We start from the raw sequence: 23,864 nt of genomic DNA on the forward strand, positions 1-23,864 counted from the left end.
GTGAAATTGACTCTGGTAAAAATGCAAATATAGTGGTAAACGGAGAGCCATTTAACAGCCGTCTTGGTTGAAGGAAACAAAAGCCCATTGATTCACTGTGCTCACATGCTCTTTTGGGATCTATCGCTAACCCATTTCTATATGTTTTCTGTTTTGTAACCTACAGCCTATTGTGAAGTTACCTCCACAACTTCTTGCCTTTGTTATGATGTGATAACTTATTAATGCCCATTTGAAAATTCAAGTATATTACATTGACTATTTTAATATAATAAAAAGGAACTAAAGATGCTGGTCTACACCAAAGATAGACACAGAATGCTGGAGTAACTCAACAGTCAGGCAGCATCACTGGAGAAAATGGATAGGTGACAATAGACAATAGACAATTCGGCCATTCGAGCCAGCACCGCCATTCAATGTGATCATGGCTGATCATTCTCAATCAGTACCCCGTTCCTGCCTTCTCCCCATACCCCCTGACTCCGCTATTCTTAAGAGCTCTATCTAGCTCTCTCTTGAATGCATTCAGAGAATTGGCCTCCACTGCCTTCTGAGGCAGAGAATTCCACATATTCACAACTCTCTGACTGAAAAAGTTTTTCCTCATCTCAGTTCTAAATAGCCTACCCCTTATTCTTAAACTGTGGCCCCTTGTTCTGGACTCCCCCAACATTGGGAATATGTTTCCTGCCTCTAACGTGTCCAACCCCTTAATAATCTTATACGTTTCGATAAGATCTCCTCTCATCCTTCTAAATTCCAGTGTATACAAGCCTAGTCGCTCCAGTCTTTCAACATATGACAGTCCCACCATTCCGGGAATTAACCTAGTAAACCTATGCTGCACGCCCTCAATAGCAAGAATATCCTTCCTCAAATTTGGAGACCAAAACTGCACACAGTACTCCAGGTGCGGTCTCACTAGGGCCCTGTACAACTGCAGAAGGACCTCTTTGCTCCTATACTCAACTCCTCTTGTTATGAAGGCCAACATTCCATTGGCTTTCTTCACTGGCTGCTGTACCTGCATGCTTCCTTTCAGTGACTGATGCACTAGGACACCCAGATCTCGTTGTACGTCCCCTTTTCCTAACTTGACACCATTCAGATAATACTCTGCCTTCCTATTCTTACCACCAAAGTGGATAACCTCACACTTATCCACATTAAACTGCATCTGCCATGCATCCGCCCACTCACACAACCTGTCCAAGTCACCCTGCAACCCCATAGCAGCTTTCTCACAGTTCACACTGCCACCCAGCTTTGTATCATCTGCAAATTTGCTAATGGTACTTTTAATCCCTTCATCCGTCATTAATGTATATTGTGACGTTTCGGGTCGGGATCCTTCGTCAGACTATTTTAACCTTCTCTATTCATTCTGTTACTTTTCCAAACTATCAGCTTTTCAGGTGGTTGTTTCTTTGACAAATTTGATGTGCACCCCAGCACAAATATCCATCTATTCACCCACCCCTCCCTGTCTTTACAACTTTAATCACACTTGTATTCTTTACTCCAATTTTGATGAAGGGCCCTAGTCCTGAAACATCAGCTGTCTCTCCCTCACTGGATGCTGCCTGACCAGATGAGCACTTTCGGCATATTTTCCTTTTCTTACAGATTTCCAGCAGCTGCAGATTGTTGCCCTAATAGGTGTAAAGGAATTTCAGTAGCACCATAAAATGAATTTATGTTGTACAATCTTACAATCTTCCTCATAAGCTTGAAATTATAAATAGGCATTTTAAGAGGAAAGTCATTAAAAAAAAAACTTTCATGGACAGCATCGCAGAAATCTACATCTTTCAGCAAGGATGATTGTAGATTCTCAGTCAAATAAATCTTCCAAGATTGCGATCAATAGGTTTTTGATGGTGACATTAAGAATGGGTTTGGTGCCGAGGCAAGTTAAATAGGACTGCTACACAGATTGGACATGATATGAATGAATGTCAGGGCAAATGCAAGGAGCAAATGGGCTACTATATAAATGTTTGCCTCCCTACAACCAGGGGGCTAGATTTAAGGGGTGATTCACTGAGCTATTGCGAGGAGTGAGGAGATTTAGTTGTCAGCAGAGCAGGAAAGAGTAAGAGATCTGCCGAAGTAGCTCCAAGTTAGGGTAGAGTCTTGATGTAATGAATCAGGGAAAATGATTTTAATTACTGATTAATTGAAAACCAATGGGCATTATTTTAAACTCAACACCAGTGGAACAAAAAGAATCATTCAAAGACAATACTTACTTGCAACATCTTTCAGACAATAATCACAGTTTAATAATACCTTAAATGTAGCAAAAGATCTCAAGGTTCTTCACTTGAGTGACAGCCAATAAACAAATGTTAAAACTGAGCTGTGGGGAGATAGTAGGGAAGATTACCAGTCTCAAAACCATCTGTCCATGAGTAGAAACAAGGAACTACAGATGCAGGTTTACAAAAACAGACAGAAAATGCTGCATACTTAATTTCACAAACATGCATGCATTCAGCTGATGAGGCCCGAACAAACAGAATTCTGTCCCTAATCTTCTCTGCCTCACTGCTTCTCCTTCCTCAAAACCTACCTGTTGTGCCAATAGTTTGTCACTGTCCCTAACGTCTCTTTATTCTGCTCAGTGTTAACCTTTGTCTGACATCATCCCTGTCATTTACTTTAATAAAGTAAATTATTTTTTTTACATTTACTTTAATAAAGGTGCTATATAAACACTGAAGAAGGGTCTCGACCTGAAACGGCACCCTTTTCTTCTCTCCAGAGATGCTGCCTGACCCGTTGATTTACTCCAACATTTTGTGTCTACCTTCGATTTAAACCAGCATCTGCAGTTCTTTCCCACACTTTCTAAATACATGTTGCCCTTGTACAGGTGACCGCGCGGTATTTCGCTCATCATTCAGATAAATGTGAACTGCAGTGATCTCTGCTTTGTTGAATTATACAGGGTTTCCTCAGTCGCTGCAGAAGATACAATCAGTAGTTACATTGTCACAATCCCTGACCTTAAAGCAACTGAGCATGTGAAAACTTATTGTTTCAAACAGAACCGACTGGAAATCTCCCTGCAATATGATTTCTACTGAATTTGTGCTTGTTATTGTGGAACTGCCTCCTGAATTGCTCAGACGACAAAATTGATCTCTAGACATGTTTACAAAGGAAAATGACAAATGTAGGGATATAGACAGGGAAGCAAAGCAAACAGGAGACTGGTTGAAGTCTAGCAGAGCAGAGCAGAAGGAACATCTGCAAGAAAAGGAACAGGCAGGAAGACCAGCTGGAATATTGCACTGCCAGCAATTGCTTGATTGATCAACAATTTTTTGATTTACTAACTGCTGAATTGAATGGTGAGACATGCTGCTTAACTTGTGACTGTGAGAGGATTAAACCATGACTTGAATGTCATTTTTCACTTACATGTGTAAAAGACTATACGTTGAGGTAATTATGCAATTTGCTGTACATAGTGGGAGTTTTAAAAGAATAAAGCTGGTTGTAAGCAAAGTAATAGTTTTGTGAGGCTTATCTGTGAAATGGAGATGACCATTCAAGCTGCATTCAATTCAGAAAGACATGTTGTCAATAATGTTATCCAAATATGAAAGTAACATCTTGCTATGTATTTGCAAGGACTTCCATGTAAATATTATCATAAAGATGAACTTTACTATCAGTGAAAATTTCACGCAGAGAATCATTGGAACATACCTGCGGATGTTGGTTACGGACTGAAAAACGGGACAAATAGTTAGAAAGGTAGACCTGAGATGATTTGCTTGTTTTCTCTGGAAATAGCCTTTTTTTTCGGAAGCTGCGCTAATGTGTTGTACTAAATCAGGGTTAAGCATGCTTAGTGAAGAGGGACAATGAAACTCATAACTGGAAGTCTTTTCACCTTGAGATTGTCTTTTGTCCTTCACCATTTTTCTGCAGTTCATTGCATCGGAATACTGTTCCACGCCTTTGTCTTTGCTAGTTGTCTTAAATGTCATTAGGATAGAAACAGTCACCTAGATTTTAGGTAGCATTACATATAGGCAATGAAGTTTTATTAGAAAGTGGGAATGTAGCACATTTTACATGTATTCCATAGTTCTTGAATCTGCACATGGGTCCTCTGTATGTTTAATATGGACGTTGTTGGGCATATATCCAAACATGTAAAACGCACACTCGGTGTGGGTCACTGATATGGAAGCAGGACTTCGCTAAAATAATTGTGAAGCCTGCACTGGCATTTTTTTTCAGAAATCTGCCTGAGTGGATGCAAAATTGGGATAGCATGGAAATAGCGTAAACAGGTGACCAATTGTCGGCATGGACTCAGTGGGCCGAAGGACCTGTTTTCATGCCGTAGCTCTAAACTAAACTAAGAACCAAACGAAGAACCAGCCTGGTCTGGACGTGAAATCTTTTTATGTATTTGTTTTCTCTATAAATTGTGCATTACCTGCTGAATACCTAGAGGGTTTTATATTTAGATATGCTGTCGTAAAATAATCTCATTTCTCAGAATCAGAGACTATCTTTAATCGGACTTCACTAGGCTTCATTTTCCACTACATGTTATTCCCTTTATCCTGTATCTGTACACTGTGGATGGATGATTGCAATAATGTACACTTTCTACTTACTGGATAGCGCACAACAAAAATGCTTTTCACTGTACCTCGGTACATGTGACAATAAACTAAACTGAACTAAACTAGAATGAATCAGTACAGAATGAGGTCATTTGGCCCATCGTGCCTGCACTGGTTCATTAACATAACTTCAACAGTTCCACCTCTTTTCACTTTTCCCTAATTCCATTAAATATTTACTCAATTGCCATTTGAAGGTCATCATTGAATCTCCCTCCTTCATCTTTTTAAACATTGCATTACACACCATGTTATTAGCTTTCCCTGATGCCATATCTTTGCCAATTAATTGAAAAAACTGCAAGGCATTTTGTCGCTGTTCCTCAGGACAATTTCCCAGGCCCAATCTCCTTCAGCTGCTCTTATGCAGCCTTGCAGCCTACGTAAGGTCAGATGGGATGGTTTGCAAATGATTGCAGTGTTCAGTTCCATTTGTAGCTGTTCCCCAGGCCTGATAAATAGCAAGTAATATTTGCCTCATAAATTTGCCAGGCAATGGTCATCTCCAAAAGACATTTAGCTGACTCCCCTTGTTACTTCAGTGTTAGCATTAACTTTCATTTAGTAGAAATGTGGCTCAACCTGCCACAGATGTACTACAGTTACAAAAGGAATCAGGAGATTTTGTGTTCTATGGGGAATGTGTTGGCTCCTGAAGCCCCTAAGCTTATTCGCCATCTACAAGGGTGGCACTGTGGTGTGAGGGGGTGGCACAGTGGTGCGAGGGGGTGGCACTGTGGTGCGAGGGGGTGGCACAGTGGTGTGAGGGGGTGGCACAGTGGTGCGAGGGGGTGGCACTGTGGTGTGAGGGGGCGGCACTGTGGCACAGCAGTAGAGTTGCTGCCTTACAGCATCAGAGATCTGGGTTCGAACCTGACTACAGGTGCTGTCTGTATGGAGTTTGCACATTCTCCCAATGACTGCGTGCGTTTTCTCCAAGTGCTCCGGTTTCCTCCCACATTTGAAAGACGTGCAGGTTTGTAGTTTAAATGGCTTTTGTAAATTGTCCCTAGTCAGTAGTGTAGAACAAATGAACGGGTGATCGCTGGTCGGCGTGAACTCGGTGGGCCGAAGGGCCTGTTTCCACGCTGTGTCTCAAAACTCTATACTCTACAAGCCCCAGCCTAGGAGTCTGGCAGAATACTCTCCATTTGCCTGGCTTGGTGCACTTCCAAAAACACTCAAGAGGAGTTCTACCACATAGAAAGACAAGAACTTATCCCACACTATAGTCTTTAAATTCCCTTTCAAAGTATTCATGTCCATGCCAAACTCTGGCAGGTCTATCATCATTCCTTGATGTCAGGAGCCTGGTATTGTCTACCCAACACCGTCACCATGAGGACAGGGCAGTTTAAGAAGCGTGATTGAGGTCACCTTCTCAGAAACAGGTCCCATAAGCAATTGAGTGCCTCGTTGGGAATAAGGCTGGAAAATGATTGTGAAGTAGAAGATTAGCCATAACGTTGATCAATAGGATCAAATGCTTACAGTGCATTAGTACTATACAGCCTAAAAACAGGTGCTTTGGTCCATCATGTCCATGCTGACCAAGCTGAGATGGTCCTATTTGCCAGCATTTGGCCCATGGCTCTCTTAAACCCTTCCTATCCATATATCTGTCCAAATGTATTTTCATCGTCATAATTGTATCTGCTTCTATAGCTTCCTCTGGCAGCTCATTCCAGGTACAGACTACTCTCTGAGAGTAGAAGTTGCTCCTGCGGTCCTTATTAAATCTCTCCCTTCTCACCTTAAGCCCAAAGCCCTCTAGTTTTAGAATCCTCTATCCTGGGAAAATACTGTGAGTGTTCATTTTATCCATGCTTCTCCCCATTTTACACCTCAGTTAGGTCACCTCTCAGCCTCCTACAGTCCAAAGTAAAATGTCACAGCCTATCCAATCTCTCCCTACATCTCAAGCCTGTAAGTCCAGGTAACATCCTAGTGAATCTCTTCTGCGCCCTTTCAAATTTAAGGACATCCTTCCGATAGCTGGGTGACCAAAACGGCATACAATACTCCAAGTTTGATCTTGCCAATGACTTGTACAGCTGCATTATAATATGCCAACTTTTGCATTCAATACCTTTCCCAATGAAGGCGAGCATGCCAAATGCCTTCTTCACCACACTGTCCAGCTGACTTGCCACAGTTAGGGAATCATGTATATTTCTACTGTATATTTCTCTGTTCTGCAATACTGTCTAGGGCTCTACAATTTACTGTGTAAGTCCGGCTCTGTTATGATAAACAAAAGTGCAATCCTCACAATTGTCAGAGTAAAATTCCCAAAAAGTTTACTCCTGTTTAAATCCTTATGTACTTAAATAACCAAACCTCCTGCTGGAATGAGAATTTAATTTAAAATGACATTCTGCTCCACAACTTCTCAAAATGTTTTTCCTCAGCTGAGAATTCCTCTTTTCTTTTTAAATTCCTCTCTGCATCTGACATGTCTGATTTTTTTTTAAAAATTGTCAGAAAATGTCTCAGCACCAGTGGTCATCGTCGTGCCTATCCCTCGAGGTCGAGAATGATGGTCTACGTTCCGATGTCAGAACAAAGATGCCTGTGCGTGTGTGTTGTTTAACGTGTACTTGATGTTGCACTCCAAGAAGCACACGGTCCTTCACAAATCAATCAACTAATTCCAATGGCAAGGGAACCAAGACGATTGGAGCTGATAGAGCTGATAGCGGTGCTGAATCGAAGGGCCGAATGGCCTACTCCTGCACCTATTGTCTATTTGTTGCAGCCTTTATCCGCCTTCATAGCAGTTGAGTTCAAGATAACTTTGTCCGCCTGGTCCGCTGTTGAGGTCTTGTTTGTTGGATCGTTCTTAGTCTGAACCCTCCTCCTCAACCTTGCTGCCATGGGTGGCCCTACCAGAAGCTAGTGCTTCTGATGGCATCGCTCTCGGAATCATGGGGGCACGCAAGCCTCTTCACCACAACAAGGTGAACTATCCGAAGAGGACCAGTGGTACAGCATTATTCAGTAGTATTTAGGATTCTGTTAGGTAGGTGTAGCTAGCATGATAAGCTGGTGGGAGATGATTTTTGCTGCCTCCATTACTGCCTCCATCATTTTGATTAATCCCAAAATAAATGCTAAGGAGCCACCTATCCTTGTTCTGGAGCAGCTGATCGGAGACAATGACAAAACCGTAAATAACAGAGAGATGGAAATCCCCAGAGGTTCCAAACCCCAAAGAAACTGAATCTTCATATTGATGTGATGCAAGTTGTGTCACCTTCAAAGAGGAGCTATTAGAGTCTCAAAAATTCTAATGTTAATAATATACTTGGAGAAAAATAAAGAGACCACAATGGGAGATTGGAGTTTCCCCAAGATTCTGATATCCTCCTGCCATGCTGTGTTGAAAATTAGCAGATGCCATGAAGGGACAATTGTCTGTAGTGGGTTCCTGTCAGATGTGATGTGAAAGAACGTCCATGTTTTTTCTACTCCAACATGAGATGGTACAAGGCGTGAGTAGTATTTTAGTGATCACACTAAAAGAGGTCAGCACAGTGGCACGACAGGTGGAGTCGCTGCCTCACAGCACCAGAGACTCAGGTTTGATCCTAACCTCCGGTGCTGTCTGTGTGGAGCTTGTACGTTCTCCCTGTTACCTTGTGGGTTTCCCCGGTGCTTCACTTTCCTCCCACATCCCAAAGACATGCAGGGTTTGCAGGTTGATTGGCCTCTGTAAAATTGCCCTTAATATGTAAGGAGTGGATGAGAAAGTGGGATAACATAGAGCTAGTGTGAGCAGGTGATTGACGGTCAGTATGGACGGTGGGTCAAAGGGCTTGTTTCCACCATGCATCTTTAAACTAAATGAAACAAAGTGGTATCATGGACAGTGAAGATGGTTATCAAAAATGGCAGTCAGATCTTGATCAGCTGCCAAGTGGGATGAAGAATGGCTAATGGAGTAGATAAATATGAGTTGTAGCATTTTGGAAAGTCAAATCAGGTCTGGACATTCACATGTGAATGGTAGGGCCTGGGGGAGTTGGTGGTGGCGGAATCTAGAAGTACAGGTATAAAGTTCCCTGAAATTGGTGTCACGGGTGGTTAAAAAAGGTTTATGGTACATTGGCCTTCATCAGTCAGGGTACCAAGCATAGAAATGGGACTAGCGATAGAATTAAGATTTAGATTTTAGATAATTTAACTCCCTCCCATCCTTCTCCCACCTCCCCTTCCCCTTTCTTCGCCCCTCCCCCTCTCCCCTGTATCCCACCTGGATTCACACCGATTTCTCCCATCCCCCTCCACCTACATTCCTTCTCTAGTTTCACAATTCGCAACTCTTCAATCCTTTTTGTATCACATCATCTGATTTTTCATCTCTGGACTTTGCCCAACCATTTGCCTATCTCCCCCCCCCCCCCCCCCCCATATCTTCATCCACCTATTACCTGCCAGGCTTTGTCCTGCCCCTCCTCTCTTCCAGCTTTCATCGCCTCCCCTACAGACAGCACCCGTGGTTGGGATAGAACCCGGGTCTCCGTGCTGCAAGTGTTGTAAGGCAGCAACTCTACCGCTGCGCCACCGTGGGGAGAATGACGGAGGATTGCGAGGAAGAGGGCTGGAGGAGTGGGAGTCGAGGTTGTCAGAGAAGTAGAGACAGGGAGGGCCGGAGGAATGTGGAAAAGGTAGGGCCGAAGGATTGAATAGAGGCGGGGACTGGTGAGGGGTGAGAAGGACGATGTAGGGGTAGGGAGTGCTGGAGCAGTGGATGCTGAGAGGCATGCAAGGTGTGGGTACAGGAGGTGGTAGAAGAGTTGAGGAGGTGACAGGGCCTGGGAAGCGAGGAGAAAAGGCTGGGGGATTGGTGAGAAAGAGGGCCTGAACTTTTGGGATGGGTGAGAGGGAGTCGCAGGATTTTTGGAGAATGGGGCAGAAAATGAGAGAGAGAGTTGGGATGGGTGAGAGGGAGTCGCAGGATTTTGGGAGAATGGGGCAGAAAATGTGTGAGAGAGAGAGAGAGAGAGAGAGAGAGAGAGAGAGAGAGAGAGAGAGAAGAGAGAGAGAGAGAGAGAGAGAGAGAGAGAGAGAGAGAGAGAGAGAGAGAGAGAGGAGAGAGAGAGAGAGAGAGAGAGAGAGAGAGAGAGAGAGAGAGAGAGAGAGAGAGAGAGAGAGAGAGAGAGAGAGAGAGAGAGAGAGAGAGAGAGAGAGAGAGAGAGAGAGAGAGAGAGAGAGAGAGAGAGAGAGAGAGAGAGAGAGAGAGAGAGAGAGAGAGAGAGAGAGAGAGAGAGAGAGAGAGAGAGAGAGAGAGAGAGAGAGAGAGAGAGAAGAGAGAGAGATGAGAGAGAGAGAGAGAGAGAGAGAGAGAGAGCCTAGCGAAATTGAAAGTAGAGGAGGGGAGGCATGGAGGGAGGTGTGGGGAAAAGAGGTTGTGAGGAAACGGGGAGAGCGTAATGGAGAAGCGCAGGGGGAGAGTGGGATGGAGAAGAGGAGGGAGAGTGGGACAGAAGACTGAGAATAAAGTGGGGAGGTAGATTGGCAGAAAGAGGATTGGAACAGTAGTTATTTGGAGGGATGAATATCTGGGAGGTGAGAGGGAAAGGGGATTTTGGAGAGGGATGCCCAATGGAGTGGGGAGGAGAGAGCCAGAGGAGTAGGGAGAGAGAGAAGACCGCAGGAGTGAAGAGGGGGGAGAAGGCCCTAGCAAGGAGAGGGAGGGGCTGAGGGGGAGGGAAAGAACAGGCAGGAGGTATGTGGAAGAGTGAGCAGCGGAGGATTCATGGGAGGCAAGTGCCAGAGGAGTGGGGAGAGAGCGCCAGAGGTGTCGGGAGATTTAGATTTTTAGATTTAGAGATACAGCGCGGAAACAGGCCTTTCGGCCTACGAGTCCGTGCCGCCCAGCGATCCCCGCACATTAACACTATCCTACACACACTAGGGACAATTTCTTTTTACATTTACCCAGTCAATTAACCTACAAACCTGTACGTCTTTGGAGTGTGGGAGGAAACCAAAGATCTCGGAGAAAACCCACGCAGGTCACGGGGAGAACGTACAAACTCCGTACAGACGGTGCCCGTAGTCAGGATCGAACCTGAGTCTCCGGCGCTGCATTCGCTGTAACTCTACCGCTGCGCCACCGTGCCGCACGGTGCCGCCCGGAGAAGGAGGGCCGGAGGAGTGGGAGAGATGTGTGGGGGGGGGGGGGGATGATGAGGTGGTGAAAGTGGCCCGGTAACTTGAGAGAAAAGAGCCGATGAGCGAGGAGTGAGAGGGCCGGGATGTGTGGGGAGACAAGGCCAATATTCGAGCAGAGAGTTCTGGAGGAATGAGGTGTTTGGGTGAGGCCGGATGTGTGTGGAGCAAGAGGGCTGGAGGCTGGACTAAACATTTGGTGATCAGTATCAATTTTGGCTAATTACACTTCGGTGAAATGCATGGAAATCTCTTACTTTTGTTGAGGACTATATACAGGACAGTTGCTGACGAGGAAAAGGAAACTATTTTTGCCCTTTCTAACCCCTTAATTTTTTTGTTTCGGAGTGAGAGTAATATCATATTACAATTTCTCCAAGCAAGGACTTCTGCTTTGCTTTGCCCAAAACAAGATCTTCTGCCATTGATGAAGAAAATGAATCGCACAGCTGCAAAACTTATCTTTTAATTTGTAATGTAGGAGTCATCTCGCCAAAGAGTCTAGTTGGGTGCAGAAGAATTTAGACTTGTTGCACTCTTAACTGCCAATGGTTCAGAGTTTAGTTTAGAGATACAGCAAGGAAACAGGCACTTCGGCCCATCAAGTCCGCCCGCGCCGACCAGTGATCCCCATTACACTAGCACACTCTACACACCAGGGATCATTTACTATTTTTACTGAAGCCAATTAACTGACAAACCTGTACGACTTTGGAGTGTGGGAAGAAACCAGAGCACCCGGGGAAAATCCACGTGGTCACGGGGAGAACATACAAACTCCGTTCAGACAGCACCCATAGTCAGTATCAAACCCAGATCTCTGCCGCTGTAAGGCAGCAACTCTACCGCTGCGCAATGTGACCACAAACTTAAACTCTCATATGAGGTTCTTCTACAGTTGTACCGGGCCCTGGTAAGACCGCACCTGGAGTGCTGTGTGCAGTTTTGGTCTCCAAATTTGAGGAAGGATATTCTTGCTATTGAGGGCGTGCAGCGTAGGTTCACTAGGTTGATTCCCGGAATGGCGGGACTGTCGTATGTTGAAAGGCTGGATACACTGGAATTTAGAAGGATGAGGGGGGATCTTATTGAAACATATAAGATAATTAGGGGATTGGACACATTAGAGGCAGGAAACATGTTCCCAATGTTGGGGGAGTCCAGAACAAGGGGCCACAGTTTAAGAATAAGGGGTAGGCCATTTAGAACGGAGATGAGGAAGAACTTTTTCAGTCAGAGAGTGGTGAAGGTGTGGAATTCTCTGCCTCAGAAGGCAGTGGAGGCCAGTTCGTTGGATGCTTTCAAGAGAGAGATGGATAGAGCTCTTAAGGATAGCGGAGTGAGGGGGTATGGGGAGAAGGCAGGAACGGGGTACTGATTGAGAGTGATCAGCCATGATCGCATTGAATGACGGTGCTGGCTCGAAGGGCTGAATGGCCTACTCCTGCACCTATTGTCTATTGTCTATAATGTTTGCAAACAATATTGGCAAGCAAATGAGTGTCCATAAAGCTTTGACTTTTAATATGTCTGCAACATTATATATTGGAAGCTTGCAGAAATTACAAAAATGGCTGTCGTGAATTTTCTGGTAAATTATAGGCAATTATAAGTTAATTCTTCTGGTCTCGTCTTTAGTTTCTATATACTTTTTCAGACTCTCATCAAAGGTGTAAACCAGCTAGTAGGGTGCATGTCAAGGACACCCAATCATAAGAAATATCAGATTATTTTAACCCTGCACAGGGTTAGTAATAATACTATGTATTAGTATTGATTTGTTATTGTCACTCGTACTGAAATATCGTGCTCTTGTATCAATAGTGCTCACCTAATAATACAAGAAATCGGTTGCTACGGATGTTGGAAATATAAAACAAAACAAAACAGAAACTGCTGGACACATCTACTAGACCAGGGACCATTTATGGTCAGGACTAGCAAGTTAAAGTTTTGGTTAAGAGCTGTAAAATATTCATTTAAAAGAAAACAGAACAAAGGAAAAATGAATAAAACACATGCATACTATTCTAACTTAATACCAGTATTTTCTTTCTTCACCTTGTGCCCTCTTCTTTCACTCATTTGAATTTTACTTTTAGCTTCTACATTGCCTGGCTTTCATCTTTTATTCTCTAAGGGTTTCTTTGCAAGAGCACCTTTCTTCATGCTGACTGCCCTTGTGAGTTCTGCTATCCAGTTACGTTTTTGCCTTTGCTTGTGCTGTGAGGGAAATGGACAATGGGATTGCTTACCATTAATTCTCAGGGCCTTTTATGTACTTTTGGGGCAAGTTTGGTTCTGAATTTAACAAAACTCTTCTGGGATGTGATCCAATCAAGAGTTTATCTTATTGACTTCCATTGTAGGTTGTGGGATGCTGAAGGGGTTGGGTTGGGGTGTTAATTTGATTTGTTTGAAATGTAAATAACTGGAGCCTGCAAAGGTCCACAATGAGATAAAAGAACTTTAATATAATGGAACTTTGTTAATTGCAGTAAAGGTAATTGCCCATTGTATTGCACATGTGTTGAGATTAAGATAGGGAGGTTTGTGATTGGTGGGGTATGTCATGCCTCGATGTCATGGTAATAATAAGTTTTGATGTCCCATATTTGATTAGTATGCGGTGTTATTGTTCAAGGCCATGTCAGTAGCAAGTATCTCATATCCTGTAAACCCACTTCAGATAATGTAATGTGTAGGAAGGAACTGCAGATGCTGGTTTACATTGAAGATAGACACAAAATGCTGGAGTAACTCAGCGGGACAGACAGTTCCTTCTATCCAGAGATGCTGCCTGTCCCACTGAGTTACTCCAATGTTTTTGTCTATCTTCAGATAATGTAATCACTGGGCCGGCACGGCGACACTGTAGGTAGTGTAGTTGTCTCAGAGTCCCAGAGATCCAGTTCAATTCTGATCTCTGTTGCTTTGCAGGTTCTCCCAGTGATCACATGGACTTTCCCTGGGATGTTTTGTTCCTCCTGTATCTGACAGATATAGAGACACACGAGACTGAAGATGCTGGAATCTTCAACATGGTGTTCAGTGGGTCAGGCAGCACCTCTGAAGGGAAAGGGACAGACAACATTTTGGGTTGGTTCATTTTGAAAAATTGAGATCTGAAAATTCACTTACATCTTGCAATGTTTTTATTCACAAAGCAACTGAATGGAAATGCTTGAACACAAAATGTAATCAGTGTTTTTGAGTGCACAAAGGGCAAAATGTGTAACTAATTGACTCTGTGTGCATGATGTGCCTTTGCGTAGAGGCCACTGGGCAAAATGTAGTGATATCAATCAGCGTGCAATGCAAGAGCGATATCGTTGTCACAACAATGGACCACAGTGGAGAATATACACGGTTCCCAACAATAAAAATAAACCAGAAAAGGAGGATAGAGGCCAGCTCCAATGTCAATTAAAAGGCTACCTTTGGAAGGTCCAGCCACCTTCTCCAATGGACAAGATAATTCCAGATCCAGCATTTCCATGTAAGGCTGCCTCCTTTCTTTGAGGGTGGTCTCCTTCTGGTCAATGCTGACCCTGCAGGTCCATTTCCACCAACATGATTCCTGATGTTGCATCACAGATAGGGGGTGCTCAATCCAGTATCATGTTCTCCTACATCTCATTCGATCCATTGCTCAAGGCCGATCACTTGAAGCTACTGTTTCCTGTTGTGAATGGTTGCTTTTAAGATATTCTGCAGTGACAGAGGCTTGTAAATTTGCACTTCTTGCAAAATTGTGTAACTATCTCAATAGTCCCCAATTCATATTTGTTAAATGAGTCCATCCCCACAGCCACAGAGGAACTGGTTCACTGTGTTTGCCATTTTGCCATCTATTGTACTATTTCTTGCCTCCATTGGCCTGCTGCCTTTTAGTTTACCTAGCAGAATATTCAAAACATTGCATCAAATTTAGGAACATCATGGAATTAGGAAAAGGAAAAAAAGGGGGCATGAGATAGCTTTGGCAGTAAGGTAAAAAGGAATCCTAAGGGACTCCTCAAGTATATTAAGGCAAAAGACAACTAGGGAGAGAATATGGCTGCTTAAAGATCAACAAGGTCAACGATGTGCGGAGCCACAGGCAATGGACGAGGCATTAAGATGCTGAAGGACTTAAAATGCATTAAGTAGATAAATTCCCAGGACCTGATCAAGTGTATCCGAGGTCTTTATTCACAAAATGCTGGAGTAACTCAGCAGGTCAGGCAGCATCTTGGGAGAGAAGGAATGGGTGATGTTTCGGGTCGAGACCCTTCTTCAGACTGATGTCAGGGGGGCGGGACAAAGGAAGGATATAGGTGGAGACAGGAAGATGAGTAGGAAGGCAGGAGAAATCACAGAGGGGGAGCAGCGAGAGAGCATGTTGCTAAACTCTCGTCGAAGAGAGGAGGAGAACTTCTTCAAAGTGGACATACCTTGAGGAGAAATCGCCGATAATGTAGGAAGCCAAGGAAGAAATTGTGGTGCCCCAGCAAAAATATTTGCATCCTCAAGTCACGGATGAGATGCTGGAAGACTGGAGCCTCTATTTAAGAAAGGCTACAAGGAAAAATCTGGGAACTGCATACCAGTGAGTTTAAATTCAGCGATGGGTAAATTATTGGAGGGGATTCTGAGAGACAGAATCTACATGCATTTTTCAAAGGGCAAGGATTGATTAGGGATAGTCAGCATGGTTTTGTACGTGGAAGATAATGCCTCACAAATTTGATCAAATTTCTTTGAAGAGGTAACCTAGATGATTGATGAGGTCAGTGCAGTTGACATTATCTACATGGACTTTAGCAAGACATTTGACAGGGTACTGAATGGTAGACTGGTCTGGAAGGTTAGATCACATGGGATCTATACGAACTAGCCAATTAGATACAAATGTGTATGAAGGAACTGCAGATGCTGGTTTAAACCAAAAACAGACACAAAATGCTAGAGTAAATCAGCGGGACAGGCAGCATCTCTGGAGAGAAGGAATGGGTGATGTTTTGGATTGAGGCCCTTCTTCAGACTGACCAACTTGCCCCATCTACACTAGTACCACCTGTCTGTTTGGCCCATATCCCTCTAAACATATCCTATCCATGTACCTGTCCGACAGGAAAGATGTCATTAAAATGGAAAGGATGCAAAAAGATTTATGAGGATGTTACCAGGTCTGGAGGTTTTGAGTTATAAGGCAAAGCTGGATACTTTAGACTTCAGACTTTAGACTTTAGAGATACAGTGTGGAAACGGGCTCTTCGGCCCATCGAGTCTGTGCCGACCAGTGATCACCCCATACACAAGCACTACCCTGCACACTAAGGACAATTTACAATTTACAGAAGCCAATTAACCTACAGACCTCTTTGAAGTGTGGGAGGAAACCAGACTGGTCGTAGGGAAAATGTACAAACTCCGTACAAACAGCAGCAATAGTCAGAATCAAAGCCGGGTCTCTGGCACTGTAAGGCAGCAACCTTACTACTGCGCTACCGTGCTTACTCTGAATAACCTGCTTCTTTTATTCTTGATGAGTAGGAGGCTGAGAAGTGACTTTATGTCCGTATAGCCACAGTCTTTTTCCCAGGGTAAGGTAGTCCAAAACTAGAAGGAGTAGATTTAAGGTGAAAGGAGAGAGATTTAAAAGGGACCCAAGACGCTATATTTTCATGCAGAGGGTGATGCATTTATGAAACACACTGTGAGAGGAAGTGGTAGAGGTGGGTACAATTATGTTGTTTAAAAGGTACATGTATAGGAAAGGTAGGAAGGATATGTGCCCGGCAGTAGCAAGTAGGACTAACTTGACTGGCACAGAGGAAGGGCCTGTGCTCTTTAACTCTATGATTCCTCCTCCCAACTTACTTAGGATGCAATCCCAGGAAGTTTAACAAGGTTTGTGGACACGTAAATTCTGGCAGTTGAGAATTTATCTTCATCGCAATAATTTCCTTAGTAAAGGCAAGTTATGATATATTTGTTTGATTCCAGTTCAGCAGCATCTCCCCAACAATGAATGACTCTTTCATTACAGTGTGCAATGGCCCACTTATTTCCTGCCGAAGGTTCTTGGGGAATCAAGAACACTGTAATTACCTGGTTATTCGCAACTTTCTGGTTTAGATCTCTAGGGCTGTTTTTTGCATTCGTAATACCTCAGTTAATAGTTCCTGAATTCCTCCCTGTAAATTCCCTCCTTTTTCCCAGTAGGCTGCATGTTTGCCTTTCCTCTTATTTCCATTTTAATTGTCTTCAGAATCCAACTGTGCTTTGAATGACTCCAACTTTAGTTTTTGCCATTCTGTCTGGCAAGCTATTTCAAATCTTTACCATTCTTCTAAAAAAAATATTTCAATTAAAAATCAAACTGCTGGAGGAACTCATCTGTCAGGCAGCTTCTGTAGAGGGAAAGAGTCAAACAACAAACAGGTGAAGATTCCAGCACTTGCAGCCCCCTGTGTCTCCATTCTTCCAAGTAATATGTTTTAGCCTTATTTTTCACAAGTTGTAATTTCTCCCCACTAATTCTGTTTTCTTTGTTTACTTTTATGTGATTAACTGACATTACCTCATTTACTCCATTATTACTTTAAGTATTTTACGAATCTCTTTCCTCTGTTGACCATATTCCCGACTGGTTGCTTGTGTTTAAACATCTTTAATGTTTCTTTACTCTAATTACCTACATGTGTGAATTGGTGCTGGGTTTAGGCAACCCCCACCTCAGGGCCTGGCTTCATAATGAGATGTATGCTAATACAACCTGATAATGGACTTCTGGCTTAATTCCTGTTTTCCTCTCTATCTCTCTCTTTCTCTCTCCGCCTTTCCCCTGGGCTGCCCAACCTCCAGAATTTGACTGCTGAGCCAATGCTTTCCTCCATCAAACCATGTTCGGCTGATTCAGACCTCTTTAGGACTTGTTATATGTACATGATAAATGTCTAAATGTGATCCTTTTTGACATCTCAGTAATAAAGTCTCTTCATATGGCTACAATGAGTGATTGATAGGTGAAGCCTAATAAGGTGGCACCTCCCCTGTTTTACATTTAGGTAAACAAACTAGTACCATAGCACTTCAGTTACCAGTGCTGACTGATCAGGGCTCCACTGTGTAGACTTGAAGAGAGTGATCCAATTTTTTAACAGATTTCTCGGAGGAAGTCCAGCCTACACAGGTATGAACTTTACAATTACTGTGATTTCAAGTGATACTTTCATTGGCATCACCACCAAACGTAATTGATTCAAATGCAGTGTTTCACAAACTTAATATAGCCTTGTTGTTAGGTTGCACTGTCTGTTGATTTGAAGAAAGGTTTTTCATTTTTTGTTTTTGTTAAACTTTACTTCTTATAGTAAGTTCTAAAATGAGCGCAAAAGGTTAGTACTATTGTGCAGATGGCATTTAAATTCTGCTGTAATGCGACAAAAGTGATTCCATTGATTGAAATGAATCCACATCCTTCTATGAAACATTACTTTTTAAATATCTATAAAATATATTTTCTGCCATAGATTGTAACTCTGCTTTCATGTGGTAAAATGCTTAAAACATTCACGTTATTGACAAGCCTGACGTCAACACACCTTGGTCTCTTACTTTTTTTTTGTAATATCACTATATTTTCCCTTCCATTTTCACTGCACCACCTAACACCAATTATAATTTTGCCCCTTTCCTAATGAAATCCTTGTCTTTGTCAGTTAGATCTGTTAAATATTTAAATGATTCATTTGCTCTGGTTAATCTGCAAACAACAGTTGCTTTTGCCAAGTAAAAATGTAATGATGAAAGACTTTTTACTTTTTAATACCTCATCTGCTGAGAAGTGAATAATTTTCATAAATGATTTTTAGTACTCACAGTGAATTGGTACGTGAAAATGGCCCCAAATGTTTATCCTGTTTATGAAAGGCTCGGCACTTTGTAAAGACTAAAATATCCTTGTATGTTCTGAATCATGGCACCATATGCTTGACTAACTGTATATATTAGTTATGGATCTTCAATTTTGTTCTGTTCTTCTTAGTTTGTACAGTCCTTCATCTTGTAAGGCAGATTTGGTGATAAAATCAGGCCTATTCCAATGTTCGTTAGCATGTTTACACAGGTATTTTTAGATTGATTTTTTTGGGTTTTATTTTCCCATAAATATTTGTCAATAGTGCTGTGCCTGGCAGCACTATGTCAGCATACACCATGTTCATTTTTTTCCCTTTCCCCTCTAAGTGTCTCTCTTTGTGCACCTTGCACTCGGTGTAGCTGTTTGCTCTGAGGGTGGGACAGGAGAGTTGTTTAGTGTCTGGTGAAATATTAACTAAAGGCAATCAGCCATGAGTCTGAAGGGCATTCCATTGCCGTGCGGGTTTGTGAGAGGAGGATACACCTTGCTGAAGGTAAAGATTTTACTTCATTGCCAATGTGGTTTCCTTCATGTATTTCATCTAAAATTGGCAACTTTTAAAATTAGCTTCTTTAAAATGTGAAGTCGTAAGATTACAAAAAGGAAGTAGATAATATAGTCATGTTTAAGTGTTCATAATAAATTGATCATATTCTTCAATGTAATCAGCAGCAAAATAATTGGTTCACATTCTTCACAATGTAAATTACCAGACCACTAACTATTCACATTGAATACCCAGCAGCCAAATTTGAAAGATTCACTCTGCAAAGTACTGTTCTAAAGCCATTAACAATTTATGTTGTGTTGGTTATTTTGGTGACTTTGAAAGATATAATTAAAATTAATCCAATTGTGCTGTGCTGACTGTCTGTGGAGATGAAGTTTCTTCCAGCTCAAGCAGCTTGTTTTTCATTTTTCTCAATTTTTTGCTGCCTTCACTTGAAGGAGCAGATTCATGGTCAGGTGATGTTTCGTGGTTCCCAGCAGCACAGTTATGCAGTGGTTCTCAGTCCCTGAGACTCCACAATATGTCGGCAGACCATTTGACTGTGAGGTATTGTGGAGTGGTTTAATCCATTCTCACCCATTTGTCCTCATTTGCTTTGTGCATTCACCAGAGGAGCAGTTCTACACAGGAATAAAAGCCAAAATTCTTTATTTTCCTTTCCTCTGCTTCAACAGTACTGACTGCACACCATTGTACGAAAGGGACGGGTTGCACCTCAACAGGCGGGGGACCAGCATTCTGGCAGGCACTTTTGCCACTGTCGTACAGTGGTTTAAAACTAATTAGTGGGGGGGGGGGGGGGTCAAATGGGATAGACAAGGATGGAGTTAAAGGGAAAGAGAGTATAGAAAAAGTTAACTTAGAGATTGATAGATATGACATTGTGGGGATAACAGAGACGTGGCTGCAGGAGGATCGGGACTGGGAACTGAATATTCAGGGTTATACGTCCTATAGAAATGACAGGCAGGTGGGCAGAGTAGGTGGGGTAGCTCTTTTGGTGAGGGATGGAATTCAGTCCTTTGCGAGGGGTGACTTAGGGACTGACGATGTAGAGTCACTGTGGATAGAGTTGAGGAATTGTAAAGGTAAGAAGATACTAATGGGAGTTATCTTCAGCCCCCCAAACAGTAGCCCGGAATATAGGGTGTAATTTGCAGCAGGAGTTAATACTGGCATGTAACATATGTGGCATATGCCACTGTGCTTATGGGGGATTTCAATATGCAGGTAGACTGGGAAAATCAGGTTGGTTCTGGACCCCAAGAAAGGGAGTTTGTAGAGTGCTCCGAGATGGATTCTTAGAGCAGCTTCTACTGGAACCTACCAGAGAGAAGGCAATTCTGGATTTAGTGTTATCCAATGAACCAGATTTAAGAAGGGAACTCAAGGTAAAGGAACCGCTTGGAGGTAGTGACCATAATATGATTAGTTTTCATCTGCAATTTGAGAGGGAGAAGGTTAAATCAGAAGTGTCAGTGTTGCAGTTGACTGTGATGGCATGAGAGAGGAGCTGGCCAAGGTCAACTGGAAAAGGATCCTAGCAGGAATGACAGTGGAACAGCAATGGCAGGGATTTCTGGGCATAATCCAGAAGATGCAGGATCATTTAATTCCAAAGATGAAGAAAGATTCTAAGGGGAGTAAGAGGCAACCGTGGCTGACAAGGGAAGTTGGGGATGGAATAAAAAGAAAAGAAAAGATGTATAACACAGCAAAGAGTAGCGGGAAGCCAGAGGATTGGGCAACTTTCAAAAGACAACAAAAGGTAGCAAAAAGGGCAATACGGGAGCTGCAAAGATGAAGTACGAGGGGAAGCTGGCCAAGAATATAAAGAAGGACAGTAAAAGCTTATTTAGGAAGGTTAAGAGAAAAATATTAGTAAAGACAAATGTGGGTCCCTTGAAGGCAGAAACGGGTGAAATTATTATGGGGAACAAGGAAATGGCAGAAGAGTTGAACAGGTACTTCGGATCTGTCTTCACTAAGGAAGGCACATGCAATCTCCCAGATGTACAAGAGGACAGAGGATCTAGGGAGACAGAGGAATTGAAAGAAATTTGCATTAGGTGAGAAATAGTATTGGGTAGACTGATGGGAGTGAAGGATGATAAATCCCCAGGGCCTGATGGTTTGCATCCCAATGTACTCAAGGAGGTGGCTCTAGAAATCATGGACGCGTTGGCGATCATTTTCCAATGTTCAATAGATTCAGGATTAGTTCCTGTGGATTGGAGGGTAGCTAATGTTATCCCACTTTTCAAGAAAGGAGTGAGAGTGAAAGTGGGGAATTATAGACCAGTTAGCCTGACATCGGTGGTGGGGAAGATGCTGGAGTCAATTATTAAAGAGATAATAACGGCACATTTGGATAGCAGTAAAATGATTGGTCCAAGTCAGCATGGATTTATGAAGGGGAAATCCTGCTTGACTAATCTTCTGGAATGTTTTGAGGATGTGACAAGTAAAATGGACGAAGGAGAGCCAGTGGATGTAGTGTATCTAGGCTTGCAGAAAGCCTTTGATAAGGTCGCACATGGGAGGTTGGAGAGCAAAATTAGAGCACATGGTATGGTATTGACATGGATAGAGAATTGGTTGGTAGACAGGAAGCAAAGAGTGGGAATAAATGGGTCCTTTTCAGAATGGCAGGCAGTGGCGAGTGGAGTGCCGCAAGGCTCGATGCTGGGGCCGCAACTATTTACAAAATATATTAATGATTTGGATGATGGATTTAGAAGTAACACTAGCAAGTTTGCAGATGACACAAAGCTGGGTGGCAATGTGAACTGCAAAGAGGATGTTAGGAGGTTGCAGGGTGACTTGGACAGGTTGAGTGAGTGGGCAGATGCATGTCAGATGTAGTATAATGTAGATAAATGTGAGGTTATCCACTTTGGCAACAAAAACGAGGAGGCAGATTATTATCTCAATGGTATAAGAAAATAACTGCAGATGCTGGTACAAATCGATTTATTCACAAAATGCTGGAGTAACTCAGCAGGTCAGGCAGCATCTCGGGAGAGAAGGAATGGGTGACGTTTCGGGTCGAGACCCTTCTTCAGAAGGGTCTCGACCCGAAACGTCACCCATTCCATTATCTCAATGGTGTCAGATTAGGTAAAGGGGAAGTGCAATGAGACCTGGGTGTCCTTGTAAACAAGTCACTGAAAATAACCGTGCAGGTACAGCAGGCAGTGAAGAAAGCTAATGTCATGTTGGCCTTCATAACGAGAGAATTTGAGTATAGGAGCAAAGAGATCCTTCTGCAGTTGTATAGGGCCCTGGTGAGACCACATCTGGATTATTGTGTGCAGTTTTGGTCTCCTAATTTGAGGAAGGACGTCCTTGCTAATGAGGCAGTGCAGCGTAGGTTCACGAGGTTAATCTCTGGGATGGCGGGACTGTCATATGAGGAAAGATTGGAAAGACTGGGCTTGTACTCACTGGAGTTTAGAAGGGTGAGAGGGGATCTTATAGAGACGTATACAATTATAAAAGGACTGGACAAGCTCAATGCAGGAAAAATGTTCCCAATGTTGGGGAGTCCAGAACCAGGGGCCACAGTCTAAGAATAAAGGGGAGGCCATTTAAAACTGAGATGAGAAGCAATGTTTTCACCCAGAGAGTTGTGAATTTGTGGAATTCTCTGCCACAGAAAGCAGTGGAGGCCAATTCACTGGATGAATTTAAAAGAGAGTTAGATAGAGCTCTTGGGGTTAGTGGAATCAGGTCGCTGAATGTGGATGATCAACCAAGATCACAATGTGCTTCTCAAAGGGCCAAATGGCCTCCTCCTGCACCTATTTTCTATGTTTCTATGTGTAGGAAGGAATTGCAGATGCTGGTTTACACCAAAGATAGACACAAAAAGCTGGAGTGATTCAGAGGGTCAGGCAGCATCTCTGGAGAAAAGGTAAAGGTGATGTTTCTGGTCAAGTCCCAAGGGTCTATCTTCTGACTGTATACTATCTGTTTCCCTGGCTGACCAGTCAGCTAATTTAGCACAGGACAGCAATTGGGAACTTCCCGGTCTATGGGTCTTCAATTTTGTTCTGTTTTTCTTAGTTTGTACAGTCCTTCATCTTGTAAGGCAGATTTGATGATAAAGTACTTAAGTAGGCTAAGCTCAGCAAACCAGGTATTGGGAGAATATGTTAAATATTTTATTTTCTTAATTTTTTTAATGTATACACTGGAAATAGGAGGTAATATTGTAAGAAAGATTGTTAGCAGAAGCAAGGATTGCCTGGAAGAGGAAACCAGAAGTTTAGATTGAACACATGTAAATTGGTTTCTTGTGAATATTTGGCTTCTTTAAAGACCCAGTGAGCCTTGGTTCCCACACTAGCAGCAAAAATAAGAAGATGAAAATCAATGAAATTAGAATATTAAATCCTGGAGTTGAATTACAGAATTGTTGCAGCAAAGAAAGAGCCCATAACTCTGTAGAACAATTTAGTCAGTTCCACTTTCAGCAATGTTTGCCTTCAAATATTATAATAATCCACTCATCCATACTAAATGTGTCTCTTAAGAAATACAAAGGGCAATATAATGGTGTCTGAAAGCAACTGTGATGGGCAAGGTTCAAATAATAATTGTAAAC

At 42.8% G+C, this 23,864-nt stretch overlaps 1 protein-coding gene across 8 annotated transcripts in view; it reads left to right on the forward strand.

The window, feature by feature from the left end:
- Window positions 1–23,864, forward strand: part of rbm47 (RNA binding motif protein 47) — a 190,473-nt gene that overhangs the window by 83,478 nt on the left and 83,131 nt on the right. Inside the window, exon 1 of one of the 8 annotated variants that reach the window (XM_078399560.1) lies at window positions 17,923–18,015. The exons of 5 other annotated variants lie outside the window; for them this stretch is intronic. The gene's annotated coding sequence lies outside the window, so the exon portion shown is untranslated. Of the gene's footprint in view, window positions 1–17,922; window positions 18,016–18,884; window positions 18,952–19,205; window positions 19,238–23,864 lie in introns of those variants that run through there. 2 more of the 8 variants (XM_078399588.1, XM_078399570.1) reach the window with 2 other exon arrangements.

The sequence above is a fragment of the Rhinoraja longicauda genome, chromosome 1 (genome assembly GCF_053455715.1).
Source record: "Rhinoraja longicauda isolate Sanriku21f chromosome 1, sRhiLon1.1, whole genome shotgun sequence".
In the NCBI taxonomy this organism is placed as follows: Eukaryota; Metazoa; Chordata; class Chondrichthyes; order Rajiformes; family Arhynchobatidae; genus Rhinoraja; species Rhinoraja longicauda.